The sequence below is a fragment of the Liolophura sinensis genome, chromosome 8 (genome assembly GCF_032854445.1).
Source record: "Liolophura sinensis isolate JHLJ2023 chromosome 8, CUHK_Ljap_v2, whole genome shotgun sequence".
Classification (NCBI taxonomy): domain Eukaryota; kingdom Metazoa; phylum Mollusca; class Polyplacophora; order Chitonida; family Chitonidae; genus Liolophura; species Liolophura sinensis.
In genome coordinates, this window is record NC_088302.1 from 57,688,902 (window position 1) to 57,715,795 (window position 26,894).

The window sequence follows — 26,894 nt, forward strand, 5'->3', positions numbered from 1 at the left end:
GCCACCCAATGACATTTATAGTGGAAACTCACCCCTGAAGTAACACACAATGACATTTACTGTGGAAATCCACGCCAACAAAGAATGACATTTACCGTGGAAACCCACACCTAAAGTAACACAGAATGACATTTACAGTGAAAACCCACGCCTGAAGTAACACAGAATGACATTTACAGTGGAGACTCACCCCTGAAGTAACACACAATGATATTTACAGTAGAAACTCACCCCTGAAGTACTACATAATAAAATTTAAATGCAGAACACGCGCCTAAAATATCACACAATGACATTACCGCCGGAACGGTTATGGCAGTTTTGGAATACTCGCCACATGCTTGCTGAAATCTATATGCGAGCTATGCTATGCTTCATTTATGTGTTTATTAATCTGGCATGTCACCAACCACCATTATTTGGCAGCAAAAGTCATCGATATACCAAGTGAAAACCGGCCTTTAGAAGGAATATTTGGCAGTACATGTATCTGTGGGAAACCTACAATCTTTTTAACGCCGCCATTCCTCTAATAAGTTATACAGAGAGCTTTGCTAGTCTTCGTTTACGGTATGGGCTTAAAACTCCCAATTGCCTAACGAGCAGTTACAATTTACATATATTTTTTGGTTTTGGCTTCTGTGCAGGCAAATTGTGGATTATGTAATATGTAGAAACTGTTTGGTTGTATATCCATCAAGGATACAATTGTTGTGTATTACCCTGGCAACATTATCGCTTTGCGCAGTACAGACGAAAATGTATCTTCATCCTCGGGACATGGAGTCCTTTTCGTTTCTGGCAAAACACGTATCCCCCGTGAAGAATACTTTTTAGCCCAGTTCCGTGTGACATCAAGCTTGCTGTATTCCCCCCGTCTGATCGGAGATTGGGTGCAGCTGAACTCTTACTCCAGTCGATTTGATAATGACATGACTCACAGAGACATAACTATTTATCCCTCAGCCAGTAGGTTACAGTTTGGAGTTTGCTTGACTGAGTAGAGGAGAAGAGTAGGCTAACTACCGCGCGATGTTCATAATATACAAAACGTATTTCAGCCAATAATTTCCGTCTTCGATGTGGTTACACGTAGGTGTATCGGGTAGGGGGAAAATGGAGTTCTTGGTGAAGAATTTGGCTGCAAATTCCAGAGCGCTCCTGCAGGCACATTCTGGCAAATCATAAAGTATCAGAGCATGCAGAGTATAAGGGAATGATACGCCTTTCAGAGAGAGGACATTTTGTGAATGAATATTTTGGTGCTTTTGTTCACTGTGATTGGGTGAGGAACCTGTGGTGTAGAAACCCCGATGCTAGCCTACTTGTAGCCTATTGTATTTAAATCATTTCTAGGACGGAAATAATCATGTCTGCAGTGAAATAAAGTTTTACGCGAGTGATGAAATTTGTCGTCTTAAAACACAATGATGTTAACTGAAATACTAGAAACAATACTGCAACCTCATAGTATAATAACTCTAGTAATTATAACACAACTGAAAAGTCAATCAGGAGTTTTTACAATTGTTAAGAATAGACAAATATGAAATGATAGAGACATGGAAGAACGCTAGGAGTGTGTGGATGGTGCGCGTTGTTGGCAGCACTCGGACGCCGTGTTGTGAGACGTATGGTGGTGGTGTGCTACTCTTGTAACGGGATCTATTAAACCACAGGTGGAAGCGCGCAGTAGAGACATGACGGCCTTTCTTACCTCATTATTGTGGCATGTGAACAAAGTTTCTCAAAATATTTCGCAACGATTGGAACAGCTCGCAAAGAGCTGACATGGAAGCGGGCCAAGTGCCGGCCTGTAGTACCCCATCTCCCCTCTCGCCCCTCGACTACTTACAGCGGGGTGTGCGTGATTTAGGTAGATGGGCGTTAGCCCAGCCCCGGGCCAAATGGCTTCTGTTCTCCGCCATAGCTCATCGGTAGGTGGAGGGAGCCCCGAGTTGACGAGCTCACTACAAGCCATAGACGACATCAGGTCTGACTTAACCGTCTGCCCAAAGGTAACTAACCTGGGGCATGATAGGCTTCAAAGGGGCGAGAAAACAGGGAAGGCATTGCCGCTTTTGTTCTCTGTAATAGCCGGTACATACAAATTACGGCGAGGTGAGCAGATGGGTAGAAGGTCGACTTCACGCACTGCGCATCAGGGTGGCCAGTTAAGTCAACAGCCCAGAGTTGTATTATTTCTACCCCAACCCGCGATAGGTGGAGCACATCCCTTAACCGCTAGTAGCCTGCTCTGAACTTTCCTATGTCGGTTGAAGATCCAATCGTTTGTAGGCCCATCTTCTGAGCTATTGTCTTTTAGTACAGCCTTCCGAATTTAGGCCATCGAAAACATTAGCAGTGTTAGCGTGTCAAGTGTAGGAGCAGATCACGTGCAGTGTAGGAGCAGCGCATGTACAGCGTACGTATAGTGTCCATATCAGGTGCAGTGTAGGGGCAGCGCATGTACAACGTACATATAGTGTCCATATCAGGTGCAGTGTACGTTCAGCGTATGTACATCGTATATATAGTGTCCATATCAGGTACAGTGTAGGTGCAGCGCATGTACAGCGTACACATAGTGTCCATATCAGGTGCAGTGTACGTTCACCGCATGTACAGCGTGAATATAGTGTACATATCAGGTGCAGTGTAGGGGCAGCGCATGTACAGCGTACATATTGTGTCCATATCAGGTGCAGTGTAGGGGCAGCGCATGTACAGCGTACGTATAGTGTCCATATCAGGTGCAGTGTAGGGGCAGCGCATGTACAACGTACATATAGTGTCCATATCAGGTGCAGTGTACGTTCAGCGTATGTACATCGTATATATAGTGTCCATATCAGGTGCAGTGTAGGGGCAGCGCATGTACAGCGTACATATTGTGTCCATATCAGGTGCAGTGTAGGGGCAGCGCATGTACAGCGTACATATTGTGTCCATATCAGGTGCAGTGTAGGGGCAGCGCATGTACAGCGTACATATTGTGTCCATATCAGGTGCAGTGTAGGGGCAGCGCATGTACAGCGTACATATTGTGTCCATATCAGGTGCAGTGTAGGGGCAGCGCATGTACAGCGTACGTATAGTGTCCATATCAGGTGCAGTGTAGGGGCAGCGCATGTACAGCGTACATATTGTGTCCATATCAGGTGCAGTGTACGTTCACCGCATGTACAGCGTGAATATAGTGTACATATCAAGTGCAGTGTAGGGGCAGCGCATGCACAGCGTACATATTGTGTCCATATCAGGTGCAGTGTAGGGGCAGCGCATGTACAGCGTACGTATAGTGTCCATATCAGGTGCAGTGTAGGGGCAGCGCATGTACAACGTACATATAGTGTCCATATCAGGTGCAGTGTACGTTCAGCGTATGTACATCGTATATATAGTGTCCATATCAGGTGCAGTGTAGGGGCAGCGCATGTACAGCGTACATATTGTGTCCATATCAGGTGCAGTGTAGGGGCAGCGCATGTACAGCGTACATATTGTGTCCATATCAGGTGCAGTGTAGGGGCAGCGCATGTACAGCGTACGTATAGTGTCCATATCAGGTGCAGTGTAGGGGCAGCGCATGTACAGCGTACATATTGTGTCCATATCAGGTGCAGTGTACGTTCACCGCATGTACAGCGTGAATATAGTGTACATATCAAGTGCAGTGTAGGGGCAGCGCATGCACAGCGTACATATTGTGTCCATATCAGGTGCAGTGTAGGGGCAGCGCATGTACAGCGTACGTATAGTGTCCATATCAGGTGCAGTGTAGGGGCAGCGCATGTACAACGTACATATAGTGTCCATATCAGGTGCAGTGTACGTTCAGCGTATGTACATCGTATATATAGTGTCCATATCAGGTGCAGTGTAGGGGCAGCGCATGTACAGCGTACATATTGTGTCCATATCAGGTGCAGTGTACGTTCACCGCATGTATAGCGTGAATATAGTGTACATATCAGGTGCAGTGTAGGGGCAGCGCATGCACAGCGTACATATTGTGTCCATATCAGGTGCAGTGTAGGGGCAGCGCATGTACAGCGTACGTATAGTGTCCATATCAGGTGCAGTGTAGGGGCAGCGCATGTACAACGTACATATAGTGTCCATATCAGGTGCAGTGTACGTTCAGCGTATGTACATCGTATATATAGTGTCCATATCAGGTGCAGTGTAGGGGCAGCGCATGTACAACGTACACATAGTGTCCATATCAGGTGCAGTGTAGGAGCAGCGCATGTACAGCGTGAATATAGCGTACATATCAGGTGCAGTGTAGGGGCAGCGCATGTACAGCGTACATATTGTGTCCATATCAGGTGCAGTGTAGGGGCAGCGCATGTACAGCGTACATGTTGTGTCCATATCAGGTGCAGTGTAGGGGCAGCGCATGTACAGAGTATAGACAGTGTCCAGATCAGGTGAAATGTAGTTGCAGCGCATGTACAGCGTGAATATAGTGTACATATCAAGTGCAGTGTAGGGGCAGCGCATGTACAGCGTACATATAGTGTCCATATCAGGTGCAGTGTACGTTCACCGCATGTAAAGCGTGAATATAGTGTACATATCAAGTGCAGTGTAGGGGCAGCGCATGTACAACGTACACATAGTGTCCATATCAGGTGCAGTGTAGGGGCAGCGCATGTACAGCGTACATATTGTGTCCATATCAGGTGCAGTGTAGGGGTAGCGCATGTACAGCGTACATATTGTGTCCATATCAGGTGCAGTGTAGGGGCAGCGCATGTACAGCGCACACATAGTGTCCATATCAGGTGCAGTGTAGGTGCAGCGCATGTACAGCGTATATGCAGTGTCCAGATCAGGTGCGGTGTAGGAGCAGCTAATGTTCAGTGTACATATTGTGTCCATACCAGGTGCAGTACAGAATATAGGGTCAAGTTCAAGTGCAGTGTAGGGGCAGCGCATGTACAGCGTACATATTGTGTCCATATCAGGTGCAGTGTAGGGGCAGCGCATGTACAGCGTGAATATAGTGTCCAGATCAGGTGCAGTGATGGGGCAGCGCTTGTACAGCGTACATATACTGTCTATATCAGGTGCAGTGTAGGTGCAGCGCTTGTACAGCGTACCTATACTGTCCAAATCAGGTGCAGTGTAGGGGCAGCGCATGTACAGCGTATCTAAAGTGTCCAGATCAAGTGCAGTATAGGGGCGAGCACATGTACAGGGTAATGTCCAAATGAAGTGCAGTGTTGGGGCAACGTAGGTGTAGCGTATGTACTCTTCAGGTGCAGTATACATGTAAGTGCACTTCAGTTGCAGTGTCAGTGCTGTGAACAATAAAAGGTTCTACAGCGGGAAAAACAACTGCATGGGTTATCTTTGACAGCTAAATGATTCCACTTGATACGTAAAGGGTTTTTAATGAAATCAGCAGGTTTAAGCAATGCCCGTAAGTCAGATGTCAGTCTGTGAGCGAATACCTGGGCGAAATTGTTGGCAAGATCAAGGGGAAAGTTTGGTAAATATCATGGGTGTATGGTTTCACAAAAGCGGCCGTAGCTGCTGTCAGTCAGAGAAGGCCCGGTTCACATACACAACCAGGCGGCCATTATCGCCGTACCACTGACACACAGCACAAACAACGTCTCATTTAGCTATACATTTTTTCCACTCCACTTCTGGTTTAGACATCACCGTAGAATGCAAGGTACATCGTCTGGCTTGGTTATTGTCTCTTTACGCGGGAAGAATTCTTTTCCACTTCCACCACATGCTTCACTTTCTTGTAACGAAATTCACCGAACATGTTCCAGTATACAGGCAGTTGAGAGACTTGCGGCCTGTGTCTCAATTTGTGGGAAGAATCCTCTTTTAATTTTGCCATATGTTTGATTTTTTCTCCGAGCAAATTTGCAACGCGTCTGCCAATGCAGTTTACTCGCAGTATAACTCTGCGTAAATAACAGATTACGCCGCTAAGCTACAGCACACTAACCACAGAATCTGGGGGTCTGGGAGAAACCTTCCTTACACAAACCATGGCAGACACATATACAGACGCTCACGTCAGTTTGACCATTACTGGGATGTAACAAGGCTAATCTTGTCATGCCCTCGACAACCACCCTGCCGCTGTCTCGCAGCCACTCTGCCAATTGCACGCTATCCCCCCTTCCCACCATACACAAGCAGTGTTAGTGGGTACATCCTATAAGACATTACTGAACTGGGTGTCAGTGGTTCCACAGATCAGATTTGTATAAAAAAATCTATATTTGGTCCATCATCAGGAAAGTTCTGCGAAGTCCTGATGGTGGCACAAACGTATTGTCCGAAATGTATATGACGACTGTGACTGTTTAACAATGTATAACTATTGACTCTGGTCTGCCAGCAATCTGAAGATGGTCATCGGTTTGGTAGAAAACGGAAATAATGGCCACGGTGGCATATATGTGAAATAATCTTGAGTACGGTTTAAAGCACCATTCAAATAAATACATAAATATCAATCCGGAGTTATCCTTCTTCTATAAGATGCGCATACGAAATAATAATGATAATAATAATGATGATAATAATGATGATGATAATAATAATGATGATGATAATGATAATAATAAATCAATAGCATTCTTCTAAAAGTATCGACTCCGCTAAGGTATCATGCCAAAGACATCAGACATTATACCAGTCCTGTTTTTTTTTCACACTAACCTCTTAATATCGAGCACGTGTATTGGCAGAGTACATAGTTGTGCGTGTATTCGCAGAACACATAGCTGTACATGTATTGGCAGAGCACATAGCTGTGCGTGTGTTGGTAGACCACATACCTGTACATGTACTGGCACAGTAGGCCTACATAGCTGTACCTTGTACTGGCAGAGTACATAGTTGTACCTTGCGCTGGCAGAGTACACAGATGTATGTGCACTGGCAGAGAACATAGCTGTACGTGTATTGGCAGAGTACATACTTGTAGCTGTTAAAGTACAAAGCTGTACATGTATTGGCAGAATACATACAAGTAGCTGCACGTGTACTGTTAAAGTACATAACTCTACGTGTCTTGGAAGACAGACCTTTGATATTAACTACAAGAACGCTTATAATGAAATCAAATGTCAGCAGTTTTCGTGCTATTTAAAGCTATACAAAAACATAGGTTGGAAAAAGCCACTTCATATTACTGGTACTTTATTACAGTTTTTGTTAATGAGCTAATCCTTACAATCAAGGACAAGTCAACAAAACGATGATCTAAAGTCGAAGATGTACTTCCCTCATTTAAGTCTCCGGGCTAACGCAACTATCTACTAGTTTGTCATTCCTCTGGTAATATAGTTACAGACCAGTGACACCTGATCAGACATTACGACTTTCCAAAGACGAGCGTATCATCATACTATACTACATCCCCGAGTGCGATCTGATAGTAACATATACTGAAGTGTTTCAGACCTCTCACTTGCTTGTGCAGATGTTTCCGTCACCTCAGATAACCTATGACCAATAAGGTCGGGGTTTCTAATCCAGTTATTGCTATTTTTTTTTTAGGTTTCAAAATCTACAAAGACTGGTCATGTTCGGTTTCTTCCACCCATGAACCTGATCGTCCCATATAATTAAGAAAAACTTACATGCATGTCAGACAGATTGCTTTTGTCCCAAGTACCAGTACGACAAAATTCTAAGATAGAAGTAGTCATAACCACATGCAGATATTGTCAACATGTTAAGGTGTCAAAACCTTATGAGTCGTCTAGCAGAACTACACAGCACTATAGCTGAGGTGTCAAAACCTGATGAGTCGGCTAGCAGAACTACACAGCTAAGGTGTCAAAACCTTATGAGTCGTCTAGCAGAACTACACAGCACTATAGTTGAGGTGTCAAAACCTGATGAGTCGGCTAACAGAACTACACAGCACTACAAAAACTAGCTGTCAAAACAACGTAAATGCCAGGTGTATGTTTCAGCTGTAAACATTTTGAAAACTTCGCTGACTATCACTGAGTTAATGCATCCGTCTGACACTACACTATTGTATGTATGCTTTACACATTTTCTTATCTACTAGGACAAATAACCTATCAGGCTTAACGCTGACTTTCTCTCCTATAAGGTAATCAGAATTTATGGACTTTTCCGAAATTGTATCAGGGCTTGATCGGGTCCAGGGTTTGGTTCGGTGAAAATGCCATAAATATATATCTTGCAACATTAGTCAAAATGGTTAATGAAATTGCCAATATAAACTCGCTTTTCTCATACATTTTGGTGGCTATTTTTGGAGTGGAGTGTCTTCTAAACTGAACATAGAGCAGAGAAAAGCTTCAGGGAAAGGTCTTTTGTAGACAGTTCTATCTAAAGACAGCAGTCAGATGCAAAGGTCAAGTAAACATACTTTACCTTCCGATTAACAGGTATCACCTGCTGCAACACAGAAAAAATGATTGTTTTGGCAAAAATGTCACTTAAACAGCCCTCGATTGCAGTCGCGACCACACGCTGGTTTGAAGAGTATTGGCTGACACGAAATGGCGGGAAGCCTTGAGCACGCTTCGCAAAGTTCAGTCGGTTCTGACAGATTAAACAGGGCTTATATACTGAAGTATTCGGTGTTTAGTTTAAGCATCTATCTAAGGGTAAGAAATAAAACTTTTATCAAAATTTGGAGTCACCTAATTTAAAGCAATACACACCATGACATACAGCTTATAAAGGGGTAAAGCACTCCACACAATGAGATACAATTTATAAAGCGGTAAAGCAATACACACCACGACCTACAGCTTACAAAGTGATAAAGCAATACACACCACGACATACTGCTTATAAAGTGGTAAAGCAATACACACCACGACATACTGCTTATAAAATGGTAAAGCAATACACACCACGACATACAGCTTATAAAGCGGTAAAGCAATACACACCACGACATACAGCTTATAAAGTGGTAAAGCAATACACACCACGACATACAGCTTATAAAGCGGTAAAGTAATACACACCACGACATACAGCTTATAAAGCGTATAGCTAATCGCTTAGTATTTTTCTATCTTTCTATTAAAAAAGAAGATTGAATATATTCCTTTCGTTAGGTTAGTATCTATTATTGCTGATCTCAAACCGGTGATATCGCAACAGTGTATGCCTGCAGAGAGGATATCTCAATGCTGAGCCTATGCATGTAGAGTGGAGATCTCAAAGTGATGATAGCACACCAGTGCATGCCTGAAAAGAGAAGATCTCAATGCTGTGATATTACAACTGTGTATGCCTATAAAGTGGAGATCTCAAAGTAATGATATCACAATAGTGTATGTCTGTAGAGAGGAGATCTCAGTGCTGTGATATCTTAACTGTGTATGCCTGTAGAGGAGAGGTCTTAATGCGGTGATATCACAACAGAGTTTGCATGTTGAGTGAAGATCTCGAAGTGATGATAGTACAGCAGTGTATGCCTGTAGAGGAGAGATCTTAATGCGGTGATATCACAACAGTCTATGCATGTAAAGTGGAGATCTCGAAGTGATGATAGCACAACAGTGTATGCCTGTAGAGAGGAGATTTCAATGCAGTGATATGATAACAGTGTATGTCTGTAGAGGAGAGATCTCAATGAGGTTATATCACAACAGTGTATGCATGTAGAGAGAAGATCCCAATGCCGTGATATCGCAGCTGTGTATGCCTATAAAGTGGAAATCTCAAAGTGATGATATCACAACAGTGTATGCCTGTAGAGAGGAGATCTCAATGCAGTGATATGATAACAGTGTATGTCTGTAGAGGAGAGATCTCACTGAAGTTATATCACAACAGTGTATGCATGTAGAGGAGTGCTTTCAATACTGTGATATCTCAACTGTGTATGCATGTAAAGGAGAGATCTCAAAGCAATGATAGCACAACAGTGTATGTCTACAGAGAGGAGATCTCAATGTGGTGATATCATGACATTATAGAGGGTAGATCTGAATGCGATATAGAGGGTGGAGTTGTCAGTCCGGTGATATCACGACAGTGTATGCCTACAGATGGGTGATCTCAATGTGATGATATCATGTTATTATAGAGAGTAGACCTGAATACAGCGATATCGTGACAGTGTATGTGTATATATGCGGTGATGTGAATGCTGTGATATCATGACAGAGTATGCCTATAGAGGTGAGATATCAATGCGGTGATGTCATGACAGTGTAGAGGGTAGATCTAAATGCGATGATATCTTGACATTATAAAGAGTAGACCTAAATACAGCGATATCATGACAGTGTATGCCTACAGAGAGGAGATCTCAATGCGGTGATGTTATGACAGTGTATGCTTACAGAGGGGATATCTCAGTGAGGTAATATCATGACAGTGTATACGTATAGAGAGGGAGATGTGAATGCGGTGATATCATGACAGTGTATGCCTATAGAGGGGGGATCTCAATGCTGTGAGGAGGTCATGGCAGTATATGCCTGTAGAGGGGAGATCTCAATGCGGTGATATCATGACAGTGTATGCCTATAGAGGGGAGATCTCAATGCTGTGAGGAGGTCATGGTAGTATATGCCTATAGAGGGGAGATCTCAATGCGGTCATATCATGGCAGTGTATGTCTGTAGAGGAGAGATCTCAATGCTGTGGGGAGGTCATGGCAGTGTATACGTGTAGAGGGGAAGATGTGGATGCGGTGATATCATGACAGTGTATGCCTATAGACGGAGAGATCTGAATGCGGTGATATCATGACAGTGTATGCCTATACAAGGGAGATCTTAATGCGGTAATAGCATGACAGTGTAAGCTTATAGTGATGAAGTCTGACATGGGATACAATATGACATTTTGTATCCCAGGTCTAACAAACCGCTGCTCGCCTTTTTGAATACACGAGGAATCACTATTTATCATAGTAGATAAGAATCACTTCAACTTAGGCCTTGGAGGTCTGTTCGTACCTGCTCCCAGTGAAAGTATTCACTTCACAAATTTTGTTGCCATGTACACAATAAACCTAAGCAGATCATGGCCAAGCCGTGGGACCAAGAGGTGGGAACAAGCGGTGGGACCAAGCTGTGGGACCAAACGGTGGGACCAAGAGGTAGGACGAAGAGGTGGGACCAAGCTGTGGGACCAAGCTGTGGGACCAAGAGGTTATTGTAACTGGGGCTCTATTCACCTCTTTCATTGGTTTAAATCATACGAGCTTACTTCCGCTTCCCTCCAGTTTTCTGGAAGCTTGGTCAAAAGGACCCAGCGACCGAAAATAACAGCTAAATTGGAAAAACCCGCAGGCAAATAACAGCTAACAGCACTAGGATTTCTTCCAAAATTATCTAATGCTTATCCAAAGTAATTCAGACGCGCGTCCTTGAGTTGAGTATCATGGTTGTTGGCGTCTTGGTTCTCTTTAAAACAAACGTTTATGCTCTTAGAATGGAAACAAATGTCACGAGCACTCGGGAGGTCATCAGGAGTCTTGTTTTGACAGACGAGGTGATGTGTCAGCTGATCTGAGAGTAAAATTTGACAGGGTACTCACACAGCTTTGTCAACAGCTAGCGACATCTGGTGGCAAGAGTGTGTAACCTCTGTTTTTCCAAACACATTCCACGTCCAGCAATCGGCACTAAGGTTCATAACGGTTATAGCCCGATGCACACAAAGTCAAGCATCAGTGCGATCGTATTTTAGCTGGCCTGCCAGAGTAGCTCAGGCGCTTTCCGCTGGAATAGGCTTACGTAAAGTATTACCCATACTACATAAATAACTAATGTCAGCATATAGATGGATGACGATGTTTTATGTGACAGCAATGCTATGGACAGCACCGGTTTGTTGTCAGACTTTCAGATTGTAATATAACAATGAGGGTTATTAGACATCCAGGTTACCACTGAACAGAGAAATAATGGAAATATTGTATATTTATCATTCATCTTCCGGCGATAACCTATTCAACCTTCAACATATTCAACCTTCAACCTATTCAACCATCAACCTGTTCAACTTTCTATGCCCTGGTCAGGTCATACGCAAGGCTTTAAAAATGATACTTGCTGCTGTATCGCTTGGCGCTCAGCTTCGAGAGGTTAGAGCAAGGGAACAGGCCTGGTTGGCTTGGTCAGTATAATGTGACTGGGTGGGGTATCATGTCTGGTGTCTGGTGTCTGGTGTCTGGTGTCTGGCTCCTGTAGAAGTTATCTAATAAGAAGTTTCTGGAAGGTATCGTGTATGGTAATAATTTTGTCTAGACTCTAAAGCTTTTATTTCATTTCAATGATAAAAATCTATTCTCAGATTTTGACTGTCTTTATTTACAGGTCACCGATTACAGTATAGATATACATGACATCCACATATGCTTGTAACATACGAAATGTCATAAGTGGGATATTAATGTAAGCAAAAGCTATAGGAGGCCTCCGTGGCCGAGGTAGTTAGCATCCCATGGCGGCGCAGTAACCCAGGGGCCTCCATAGTCGCGGTGTTGAGGGCGGCGAATTAACCCAAGGACCTCCGTGGTCGAGGTGTTGAGCATGCCGACGCGGCACAAGGACCTAGGTGTTAGTATGCCTGCACGGCCAAATGGCCCAACAGCCTCTCACCCATACGTTGGTTTGAGTTCAAATTCAGTTCATGCTAGCTTCATCTCCCGCCGTACGTGGGAAGGTCTACCAGCAACATACCGATGGTCATGTATTTCCCCCGGGCTCTGTCCGGTTTCCTCCCACCATAATTGGCCTTCATCGAATAAGTAAAATATTCTTGATTGCGAAAAATCTAACAACTGTCGTTTATTGCAAACAAGTGATGCACACAGTAGTGCCCAGATTTCTAAATTTTAATTATTTTTCACAGATATATCTTTTTCAAGATGGTATTTTTTTGTTTCGTAGAGACATGAGTTCAAAATCTGTTCTTTACTTCAAAGCTACATTTATATTTGACTCACTTCCCTTGACATATAAAAATTCAGAAGGGAATTTTTGTGCACTGTGCTTTGCCCAGTATAATGATTTATTGGTTTAAACACTATCAATTTTATGTCACTGAGAAGAAAATCTGGGAACGGTTGGGAAGCTCTGTAGTAAATTGTTGGAGGAATGTAATCGCCATGCAGGATTTTCACAAACCACGAATACTCCTAGAATGCATTGTCAAGAACATGTCAACTGTCAATAACGTATACTTTTCAGCAAGTATTTTTTGTGTCCCATAGGGTAACATGACAAGTTGATGTACCGCTGTCAGTCTGCTCCGGAAGAATTTTGTGATCGGGTTATTTGGCCTGAGCGCTCTCCATTCCACATGATCAAGTACGTGCTTATGCGAGTTAAGTGAGCTTAAAGCTTTCCACTGAGAGCTGACCGAGGAACATCCCCCTTCTCTATTGCTTCCAGACTCGGTTATTTTAGCCCCTTTGGTGAGAAAACCCTTGTAATAACTTTAGAACAAAAAAGTCCAAGCGGAAGACTAAGCTGCTGACAACTAGCCACCAGTTACCGAGTGTCAGTTAGTCCGTGTGTCGGATGGATGGCGGTGTGGATTACTTCAGTCTACTGAGTAGCAGCTATTTATCAGTATCATCTCTACCCCCACATCACTGGCCCTGGTGACAGCTCAGACACAGGGACGTTTTCACACGACACCAAATGGTGCTTAAAACTTAAACGGTTTTAATGTGCCTACAGTGGCCTTTGGCTTGCACGTGGCAGTAGGTTTTCACACACACGACAACACGGTATTTTACTGGTTGAGACACAATTGACTTCCACGATCATGATAAACTGGACACATAATATTGACACATGTGAACGATGATGATATACTGGGTACATAATGTCATGTCATGATATTTATTCAATTGGTGTTTTACGCCGTACTCAAGAATATTTCACTGCGGCCAGCATTATGGTGGGAGGAAACCGGGCAGAGTCCGGGGGGAAACCCACGACCATCCGCAGGTTGCTAGCAGACTGTCCACGTACGGCAGGAGAGGAAGCCAGCATGAGCTGGACTTGAACTCACAGCGACCACATTGGTGAGAGACTCCTAGGTCATTACGCTGCGCTAGCGCGCTAACCAAGTGAGCCACGGAGGCTCCCTCATGATACATGTAAACGATGATGATATACTGGGTACATAATGTCATGATATATATAAACGATGATGATATACTGGATACATGATGTCATGACACATGTAAACGATGATGATATATTGGACACATGAGGTCATGGTATATGTGAACGATGATGATATGCTAGGCACATAATATCATGATACATGTGAACGGTGATGATATATTGGACATATGATGTTATGATACATATAATAATGATGATATACTGGACACATGATGTCATGACACATGTGAACGATGATGATATACTGACCAGGATGTCATAATACATGTGAACGATGATGGTATACTGGACACATGATGTCATGATACGTGTAATCCTCTTCCACAAACAGATTAATGAGCTTAATGCTGATACATGATCCCAATTTGCTACAAGTTTTTACTTGTGGAAGACAGTGTGGACAATTCAAACTTTTGACTCGCTAGAAGAAACCCCCACTGTCGGGAAACGTCCGAATATGCAGGTTTTTATCTTATCGCGTTTCGGTTTTAAAGTGGAATAGGATATGTCAGGTGTTGTATCAAAGCGACAGTGTCCAATATGGGCCAAGGGGGCAATGTCCAATATGTAAGGTGTTTATCAAAGCGACATTGTCCAATATGGCCAAAGAGACAGTGTCCAATATGTAAGGTGTTTATCAAAGGGACAGTGTCCCATATGGGCAAATGGGGCAGTGTCCAATATGCAAGGTGTTTATCAAAGGGACAGTGTCCAATATGGCCAAAGAGACAGTGTCCAATATGTATGGTGTTTATCAAAGCCACAGTGTCCAATATGGGCAAAGGGGGCAGTGTCCAATATGTAAGGTGTTGTATCAAACTTTGCTGAAAGCCCAAAATCGACAGGTTTTATGCCAGCATGCCAAAGCCAGATACTCTTCGGACAAAATACATAATTTGGAATTATTCAAATTCTTGAGATACTCTATGATAATGAGTGCAGGGAAACCCATGGGGATACCCTTTTATAATGAGTGCAGGAAACCCATGGGTAAGCTCTGGTTTGTGGTAACTTACGGTAACAGTCAAGAGGCTGTTCCTTCCTCAGGAGAGGGATATAAACCAGCATCAGTAGACAAAAACTGAGAGGAATGGAAGACATTCACTAAATAGCCCTGGTTGAGAGCACAAGTGGTGAAGTGAAGTGCAAGCCGCTGGGATTATTATATGACAGAAGTAGGTCCGTCAGCTCGAGCGGTTAGCACTCACCACCTGCCGGATCACTCCGCGTCGCATGTGTATCCGAGCAAAAAATGAAACCCTGAGGAATATGCACTTCAAAAGGACGTTTTCTCCAATAATATCGTTGTAGACTTGGTATAGGATGTTTTGGCTTACCAGCAAATTTTGACAGCTCGGACGGTATTCGTGATAAAACAACACTTTGGTAGTTAAAATCTTCTACTATACATTACCACTAACTTCCTAATATGACATCAGCATATACGATCGTAAGCTAGATGATTTCCGGTAACCAGTATAGCCCAGGCTTTAAAACGGAAATTAAAATACACATCTTTTTTTTTATTCTTTATTATGAAGTTTTATTTCTTCAGTATAACAGGTCATAAGCCCGTGTACATGCATACATCTACTGACCACGGTGGTATGTAATTAGATTCAAACGTCTGTACAGACAAGAGAAACAATACACAAGAGAAATAACCACAGATGTCTTGTATTGTCCATGTATTTCCTATCTGGTACTAGTGTACAGTTGTTGCGAACAAATTTTACAAGTATCCACGAGTTTATGTGTTACTACTTAAAACTTGCGTACTACCAACACCCTGGTTCTCACAGGCATACTTGTGCTTATACGTGCGTCCCTATGTAGCTCGGTAGTAAGCGGGGTTAGATACAGTTGTCACACAGACCTCCAGACATCCGGAAGGCTCCGTACATATTTGTAGCTTCATAGTAAGCGGGGTTAGATACAGTTGTCACACAGACCTCCAGACGTCCGGAAGGCTCCGTACATATTTTGTAGCTCGGTAGTAAGCGGGGTTAGATACAGTTGTCACACAGACTTCCAGACGCCCGGAACGTTCCGTACATATTTGTAGCTTCATAGTAAGCGGGGTTAGACACAGTTGTCACACAGACCTCCAGACGTCCGGAAGGCTCCATACATATTTGTAGCTTCGTAGTAAGCGGGTTTAGATACAGTTGTCACGCAGATCTCCAGACGTCCGGAACGTTCCGTATATATTTGTAGCTTGGTAGTAAGCGGGGTTAGATACAGTTGTCACACAGATCTCCAGACGTCCGGAACGCTCCGTACATATTTGTAGCTTCGTAGTAAGCGGGGTTAGATACAGTTGTCACACAGATCTCCAGACGTCCGGAACGCTCCGTACATATTTGTAGCTTCGTAGTAAGCGGGGTTAGATACAGTTGTCACACAGATCTCCAGACGTCCGGAACGCTCCGTACATATTTGTAGCTTCGTAGTAAGCGGGGTTAGATACAGTTGTCACACAGATCTCCAGACGTCCGGAACGCTCCGTACATATTTGTAGCTTCGTAGTAAGCGGGGTTAGATACAGTTGTTACATAGATCTACAGACTTCATGAACGCTCTGTACATATCCGTCACCTCACAGTGTTACACTCACTGTAGAATTTACAAACCTAAGAGTCAAAGCGTTTGTTGGCGAATCCTTGGCAAAATACATGTAGTTTATTAATCAATACCTTGAGGCGTAGGTTGAAATCATCACATTTTACACTGGATGCATGAATACTATAAGAAAAAATACAAAACGAGGTGTGTACAAGTCGTAAGGACAACTGCTTCAGTATATTACTATCCACAAAAGGATAATTTACCATTGCAAACTGAATGAGTGACTTCTGTTAAAAGGCGGCGTGAAAGACGGTGTATAGATAATCCTTGTACAATACAAGTGCAAATAAGTTGTATTATATATCAGGACTATATGGCATCTCCTGGCAAATGACACTATTCAGGTATTTCCATCATACATTACATTTTATAGCACAAGAGCTTTATCGTTATGTCAGCGGGCTAACGTTAGGTAGACATATCGCTGACTACCGTAAACATAACAAGCTATTCGTAAGTAACCAATAGTTAGACAAAGATTGGACGACTGCAAACAGCTGGGTAGACACTGAGCACAAGCACTCGCCTCTGTATGGGCCCACACAGCCCACAAAAACACAAGCTAATATTTCCCCCCATTTTACACTCGATTAACTTTGGAGGGAGCATATTTTCCTACCACGAGGCGTGAAATTTCCTATCAGGTTTTCAATGGGAGGGTTCCAATGGCTTTCAGCTCGACAGTCTGATCTAGGCCGTGTAGTCGAGCTGCCTCATGTACGTCCCCTATACATGAGCAAAGTTGGGGGAGCGGGTCTGTACAGAGCCAAACAGATCCGTGGTGTTCTCAAACTCACTCAAACGACTATCCCTTGTACAGCCCTTCCTGAAAGGGTTTTCATCTAATTGGCTATTAGTTGTTTGACGGTCGGAATGTGAAAACCCGTCATTTTAAAACAGCTGCCATTATTTCCGACTTCTCAACTGTAAAGTTTTCTAAAACTCAAAACCTGAACAGTCACGTCTTTTCTCCTCATAATCACATTACTTTTTTTTTCACCCCTGGACCATTCTTCAATAGGACATTATAGATTCCAATAGGCTAATGTCAATAATATGTTCCATGAGAGAGACACCATAGCCATACAGGCTAAATTCGATAATATCTTCTATGAGATGGACACCATTTTCCAATAGGCTAATGTCAAAAATATGTTCCATGAGATAGACACCATAGTCCAATAGGCTAATGTCAATAATATGTTCTTTGTGATTGACACCGTAGTCGAATAGGCTAATGTCAGTAATGTTGTGTATAACTGACACCACAGTCGTGTGTATAGATTCAAGTCACTAATACCAGAACATACTGGAAGGAGACGATGTACTCCAGGGCGTTCTATGAGACTGAAATCTTAAGATAGTCCAGCTATTTACGCTAGGCCCACGTTTTATTTATCTGGGAAGAAAACATCTGTTATCCCTGATTTTTTCATGATTTATTTGAGACGAAAATAAAGATCCGAGCCTTGCATCTCTGCTCTGTACAATCCCGTCTCAACTGATGGTGCAGGAAGTCCTGAAATACGAGTATGTGCAATGTATCAATAGGCCTAAGTGTGCCAGACCAGTGTCAGACTGGCTGGACACACTGACGACTCAATCCCGTCTCAACTGATAGTGCAGTAAGTCATGAACTACGAGTATGCGCAATGTATCAATAGGGCTAAGTGTGCCAGACCAGTGTCAGACTGGCTGGACACACTGACGAATCAATCCCGTCTCAACTGATGGTGCAGGAAGTCATGAACTACGAGTATGTGCAATGTATCAATAGGGCTAAGTGTGCCAGACCAGTGTCAGACTGGCTGGACACACTGACGACTCAATCCCGTTTCCACTGATGGTGCAGGAAGTCATGAAATACGAGTATGTGCAATGTATCAATAGGCCTAAATGTGCCAGACCAGTGTCAGACTGGGTGGACACACTGACGACTCAATCCCGTCTCAACTGATGGTGCAGGAAGTCCTGAAATACGAGTATGTGCAATGTATCAATAGGGCTGAGTGTGCCAGACCAGTGTCAGACTGGGTGGACACACTGACGACTCAATCCCGTCTCAACTGATGGTGCAGGAAGTCATGAACTACGAGTATGTGCAATGTATCAATAGGGCTAAGTGTGCCAGACCAGTGTCAGACTGGGTGGACACACTGACGAATCAATCCCGTCTCAACTGATGGTGCAGGAAGTCATGAACTACGAGTATGCGCAATGTATCAATAGGGCTAAGTGTGCCAGACCAGTGTCAAACTAACTGGACACACTGACGAATCAATCCCGTCTCAACTGATGGTGCAGGAAGTCATGAACTACGAGTATGTGCAATGTATCAATAGGGCTAAGTGTGCCAGACCAGTGTCAGACTGGGGGGACACACTGACGACTCAATCCCGTTTCCACTGATGGTGCAGGAAGTCATGAAATACGAGTATGTGCAATGTATCAATAGGCCTAAATGTGCCAGACCAGTGTCAGACTGGGTGGACACACTGACGACTCAATCCCGTCTCAACTGATGGTGAAGGAAGTCCTGAAATACGAGTATGTGCAATGTATCAATAGGGCTGAGTGTGCCAGACCAGTGTCAGACTGGGTGGACACACTGACGGCTCAATCCCGTCTCAACTGATGGTGCAGTAAGTCATGAACTACGAGTATGCGCAATGTATCAATAGGGCTAAGTGTGCCAGACCAGTGTCAGACTGGCTGGACACACTGACGACTCAATCCCGTCTCAACTGATGGTGCAGGAAGTCATGAACTACGAGTATGTGCAATGTATCAATAGGCCTAAGTGTGCCAGACCAGTGTCAGACTGGCTGGACACACTGACGACTCAAAATCCTTCCCCTGCCTTTGATCAAAAAAAAGTTTGAGTGAAAACGGCAACTAATTTCCACTTAATTAGAGAGTACAACATTTGGAAATTGATGCACTATGATACCTACCCCTGACTATAATCGGCTATCCGCTTTACCTTCGTTGTGGTCGAATTAAGTGACCGATTTAATGACTAACATGTAATTCAGTGAATGAATGATTCTGTTCGGTGTTAGCATTACGGTCATCTCGTGGCCAGACATAGATTTGAAGGAATACATGGAATCTAAGGGTCAGGTCCGAAATTCATACACCACGCGTAGGTCAGTCGATAGTCGCAAAACACATTTCCAAAACAACCTACATCATTTCCCAAGGGAGTATGTAAGGAATAATACATAAATAGTAAATAAATCTGGCAACATGTAAGAGAGAAGCAGTCATGAGTTTTTAACAATGCAGGGGAGACAGTCGATATTTCAAGGAATGATATCCAATTTAAATTTCGAACTCGTACTCCGTGGACACTTTTCTGGCAGAATACACATTTAGGTATATATATTCCAGCAGTACTTTGATTACAGCTGTTTATAAAGCGGTGATGTCATGAATATGAATGCTTATACAGCCCCAGAGCCCCAGACTAAGAGCAATTAGATACAATATCATCCCTATTCTCTGTTAACGACTCCATTGTCTTCGCTGCTCTGGTTTTACTCTCTACACTGTAACTCTTTTATTACACATTTACTAACATGTTATATCGTAGTTTCGTGTGCCAATGACAGTTGCACGGCAGTTTACTCCTGTGACAGTTGTATTACAATTCACTCCTGTGACAGTTGCACGGTAGTTTACTCCTGTGACATTTACGTTATAGTTTACCCCTGTGACAGTTGTATTGCAGTTTACTCCTGGGACAGTTGCATTGCAGCTTGCCTCCTTAAAATTTGCATTATACCTAACACCTTTGACAAATTGCACGACATTTTTATACTTGTTTCACCTTTCGCTTTCATTCACGTGTCCCTTTCATCAAGTTTCGGTTTAGTGCTGTGCCTCACGTGTCTATTAGACAGAGGCTCTGGCACTGAGACAAGAACCAAACAGCTGACAGGCGAAGCCGAAGAAAAAAGCACGGAAATAACTGTAAAGATTTAATTTACGCCTGTTACGCAAATGACAGGCGTGGGGATAAAAGCAAAATACTGTGCTGTTACAAAAAGAGTAGAAAAAGAGATTTACCGGGTAACTGTAAATTCTGCCTGAACATCCTTTCAAATTGTGCAGGGGTTAATATTGGCTTCACAAACGAGTGTTGGAAGTCGTACGGAAGTTGGAAGCGAGTGTTTGATGATCTGGAATCAGCAGATGTGTCTCACACACTCGTGCCAGTCGGGCACGTGTATTGGAACCATGTGGCCATGCACGTTATATAGACACGTGCTTCACAATTTGATGAGGCAAAGCCCTATGGTATTTCCGGGAATAGTTGTAGATGCAATCTAGTGATCATCTTGTCCGAACACCCTCCCCCCACCCCCCAACCACCACCACCACCACCACAACAAAGACTTAACATTTTGGTAAAGGATAACCTAATAAAGAAACAGCGAGCTGTATACATGCAAAACTTCCGGGTGTGGAACTCTCAGTCTGGGATCAGGCGTCTCCTCATTTGATATCACACGGCTTACTGATTAAAGGGCAAATCAAGTTTATATAAGATACATGTGCATGAAACCACTTCAGAATCGTCGAGGATATACAACATGATGAATTAAACGACAATGTTGAGGATATACAACATGATGAATTAAACGATAATGTTGAGGATATACAACATGATGAATCAAACGATAATGTTGAGGATATACAACATGATGAATTAAACGACAATGTTGAGGATATACAACATGATGAATTAAACGATAATGTTGAGGATATACAACATGATGAATTAAACGACAATGTTGAGGATATACAACATGATGAATTAAACGACAATGTTGAGGATATACAACATGATGAATTAAACGACAATGTTGAGGATATACAACATGATGAATTAAACGACAATGTTGAGGATATACAACATGATGAATTAAACGATAATGTTGAGGATATACAACATGATGAATTAAACGATAATGTTGAGGATATACAACATGATGAATTAAACGACAATGTTGAGGATATACAACATGATGAATTAAACGACAATGTTGAGGATATACAACATGATGAATTAAACGACAATGTTGAGGATATACAACATGATGAATTAAACGATAATGTTGAGGATATACTACATGATGAATTAAACGACAATGTTGAGGATATACAACATGATGAATTAAACGATAATATTGAGGATATACAACATGATGAATTAAACGATAATGCTGAGGATATACTACATGATCAATTAAACGACAATGTGAAACTGATGGAGTATACACAATTTTGGGATGTTGTATGCTGAAGTTTGGGATGTTGTATACTAAAGTTTGGGATGTTGTATACTCAAGTTTGGGATGATGTATACTGAAGTTTGGGATGATGTATACTGAAGTTTGGGGTGAGGTATACAGAAGTTTGGGATGTTGTATACTGAAGTTTGGGATGATGTATACAGAAGTTTGGGATGTTGTATACTGAAGTTTGGGATGTTGTATACTTAAGTTTGGGATGATGTATACTGAAGTTTGGGATGTTGTATACTTAAGTTTGGGATGATGTATACTGAAGTTTGGGATGTTGTATACTGAAGTTTGGGATGATGTATACTGAAGTTTGGGATGATGTATACTAAAGTTTGGGATGGTGTATATTGAAGTTTGGGATGTTGTATACTAAAGTTTGGGATGATGTACACTAAAGTTTGGGATGTTGTATACTGAAGTTTGGGATGATGTATACTGAAGTTTGGGATGTTGTATACAGAAGTTTGGGATGATGTATACTAAAGTTTGGGATGATGTATGTATACTAAAGTTTGGGATGATGTATACTTAAGTTTGGGATGATGTATACTGAAGTTTGGGATGTTGTATACTGAAGTTTGTGATGTTGTATACTGAAGTTTGGGATGTTGTATACTGAAGTTTGGGATGATGTATACTGAAGTTTGGGATGTTGTATACTAAAGTTTGGGATGATGTATACTAAAGTTTGGGATGATGTATACTGAAGTTTGGGATGATGTATATTGAAGTTTGGGATGTTGTATACTAAAGTTTGGGATGATGTATACTTAAGTTTGGGATGATGTATACTAAAGTTTGGGATGATGTATACTGAAGTTTGGGATGATGTATACTTAAGTTTGGGATGATGTATACTTAAGTTTGGGATGATGTATACTTAGGTTTGGGATGAAGTATACTTAAGTTTAGGATGATGTATACTGAAGTTTGGGATGATGTATACTGAAGTTTGGGATGATGTATACTTAAGTTTGGGATGATGTATACTTAAGTTTGGGATGATGTATACTTAAGTTTGGGATGAAGTATACTTAAGTTTAGGATGATGTATACTGAAGTTTGGGATGATGTATACTGAAGTTTGGGATGATGTATACTGAAGTTTGGGATGATGTATACTAAAGTTTGGGATGATGTATACTGAAGTTTGGGATGATGTATACTGAAGTTTGGGATGTTGTATACTTAAGTTTGGGACGATGTATACTGAAGTTTGGGATGATGTATACTGAAGTTTGGGATGATGTATACTGAAGTTTGGGATGATGTACACTGAAGTTTGGGATGATGTATACTGAAGTTTGGGACGATGTATACTTAAGTTTGGGATGATGTATACTGAAGTTTGGGATGATGTATACTGAAGTTTGGGAGGATGTATACTTAAGTTTGGGATGATGTATACTGAAGTTTGGGATGAAGTATACTTAAGTTTGGGATGATGTATACTGAAGTTTGGGATGATGTATACTTAAGTTTGGGATGATGTATACTTAAGTTTGGGATGATGTATACTGAAGTTTGGGATGATGTATACTGAAGTTTGGGATGATGTATACTGAAGTTTGGGATGATGTATACTGAATTTTAGGATGTATATTTATGACGAAATCTCGTTTACACCACAAAGCTTATCTCTGAACTCTTAGCTTTTGGTATCACATCTGGGAATGTTATCCGAGATAGAGAGACTTGTCTCAAACAGAGCTTTACACATGGCTATTACAGTAAATATTATCGCCTATTAGGGACTACACTTTCTGTCGGCATCAAAAACTTTCTGGGGCACCAAATCGTCAACATAGTGAAATGCCCTCCCACAAAAGACGGCTGACATTCATTTCTGAAACTGTGTCATTTCTGTTCATCAGAAGGGAAATAAGTCTACCGGACAACTATCTGCTATGTTTGTGGGAGACCTTTTGGTCGAGTGGTTTAACATTTTATTGGCACCGGCACCGATAGCACAGTTGGTAGAGCGCCCGCTTCGGGAGCGGTAGATCCAGGATCAATCCTGGGTCGAGCCACACCTATTATCTTAAAAAGAGGGTTGTAACTTCAGCATGAACAGGATCCGTATCAGTAAAATGGCTCGGGTGGGGCAGTTTCCTTGCCTTCAGTAAGCCGTCTAAGTGAAGCAGCACTAGATAAAAGAGCGGTGGAAATCCGTCCTGCACTCTAAGGATTCCTCCGTCGTCAAATGACTGAAAAAATTGTTAAGTAAGAAGTTAAACCCCAAGCACTCACTCCATTGCTGGCGATTTGGTGCCCGACTCTGAGGTCGCTGTTTCGAAGCTCTTGAAACTGCTGTATTCAGATAGCGTAATCCCAAATAACGATATTACTGTTACTTAAATTCACGCCCTAAATGACATCTACACCAGTCTGACATCTATTACGGCAGATGTTAACGGCTCTGAGTACTCAGTACAGATAGCCCATTCCCACTCCCCAGAGTTGTTGTGGTCCAGAAGCTTCATTTGAAATCCCCGCATTGCCATTACCAAGATCATTTAAGAAGCTCTTAAGGCAAGCACGTGAGCAAACTCTTGTTTCCCTTGACATTATGTGTTTGTGAAGTGACCGCTACAGCCCTACACTAGCAAGGGCAGGCCAGTTAGGCCATTCTTTGAAGCTGTGTTATTTATGAGAGTAAGCAAGACGAGACTGTAACCGTAAAAATACCCAGCGGACGATGACTGGGGCTGTGTGGGGAATAATTTACCTGGATGCCGCGCGTTGGTTGCATAGTTAAAGACGGGACTGTTTCTGGGAGCCAGGGATGATGCATCATTCTGGGCGGGGGCATTCGGACAGGCTCGATATCCTCGGTACCACCACGGCCTGGCTTTTACCCGCTGCTTCTCCCGTCACAGCTACATCTATATCTACACACGAACTGATGGATGGTTGGATGATCGATTGACCAAGAGGCTACATCATCATCACTATAATGATAATATGAGTGAGCCATAGGGGTGTAATCGAGTGCATTTCCACGCCGTTCAAAGGTCTCAGTTTAACGCAGGCGATTGTTGCCGTGTGCATTATTTCGTGTTTACACAGATTTATTTGAGAATTGCCCCCGTTGTCTCTCCTTAGATTCGCGCTCGGTATCAGCCGTGAAGATGGCTGGATGGAAGCGGGTAGCAGCTTCACGTCGCTACAGACAACAACTCAGAAGAGATATAGAGGCAGACATAAACAAGACGAGACTGCCCATTAGCTGCTCTCTGTTTGCTGCTGGACGGATCACAATGGAGCTAAAGTTGGCCTATAATTACTAGCGTATGGCTCCGGGAACGCCAGGCATCGCAGCATCTTACGCTTGAATACGTTCAGGACATAACTTTTGCGTAATATCCTTCGTTCACATACCAATGCCTATTAACGCAAGGTCACATGACGGCGGATAGATCCAGCGAAAGTAATGGCAAAGTTTCAAAAAAAAAAAAAAAAAATGAAGAGGGGACTGGGGAGGGGAGAGAAAAGAAAAAAAAAACATTGAGAGAGAAACGTCTTCTGAAGTTACGGCCCGCTTCGTCACCCCACTTAAGACTCTCAACTATAAGATATTCTCTTGCACAGTTCCCCCCTACCCTCGCTCGATATTTGCATGACAGATTGCGACTAACGGAGCAGTTGTTGAAACTTCAAGAGGCCAAATTATTCACTAGTTTTAGTTAATGGCTAAACCCAGCTGTGCACGAGGTTGAAAGTCTTCAGATAGAATACGTCTCCTCGTGAACTGATGAGGGAGTTGCCATTTATGTACCAGGCGTTGTGTAACACACATAACCGCACACACGCACACACAGACATAAATATATGTCACCGTAGAACAATAAACTCTCCTCCTCATTTCACATTACTTATATTTACATATAAAAGATAATGCTACAATAACTTTATGGTTTACATCGATCATGTTCAGCATAAAGACGCCCAGCATGTCTGACTTGAAGTCGACGGCTTGCTATTCATCATAGTATACCGAGGGCGCTTAGTGAAAATGTTTAAACATTGACTACATCAAAAAATTAACGTATCAATTTATTTTCATGATATAGTACTTTTTTCTGAAATGAAAAAAAATGACATAGACGGGAAAAGCCACTGCAGTTTAATTGCATAATATATATACATTCCTTCTAAATGACAACAGACACTGATTTTTATAACAAAGCAAATCTACTCAATAAAAGATTAACAGCATGCATCCCTCGTAAACTTTAAAACATTATCCCTAAATAAACATTAAAGGACGTCCTAAGTATCTGAACAAAAGTCAAATTTTTTTTGTCTTCTTATTTTTTTTTACACGCAATAAATCTGCAATGTGAACCTAAGGTTGGATAATCATTTTCTAATGTTACATTTTGACAACCAGACAGTACATACATCTGATCGAGGACCGGGTAACTGTTTACTGTTATCTGGATACGATATTAACTGTTATCTTAATATATCGGAGAAAATGTCGCCGATATAAAGGTTCCGGTATTCAACCACTTCTGTACTGAGATATTTTCTTCGTGTGATGAAATTAGTCTTTATGATATTGCTGCACACTGAATGTACAAACTGTACCTGTCGTCCGTATTGAGGTTGCCTGATCAGGTCACAGATTTGACTTCTATCTGTTTGCTGTTTGCTAATACATCACACTGTGGTGCAGATACCCAGGCGACAAGATAATAAGATAATTACGATAGCGATGTCACATCTCGTCAACTGGGTGATCCACTCTTCTGATGTCATCCTAATTATCCGTTCATTCTAATATCAGCATAATCAATCATTC

The 26,894-nt window shown here is 42.4% G+C and overlaps 1 protein-coding gene across 1 annotated transcript in view; it reads right to left on the bottom strand.

Moving 5' to 3' along the window:
- Window positions 1-26,894, bottom strand: part of LOC135473093 (uncharacterized) — a 39,426-nt gene that overhangs the window by 11,899 nt on the left and 633 nt on the right. The window lies entirely within an intron of this gene.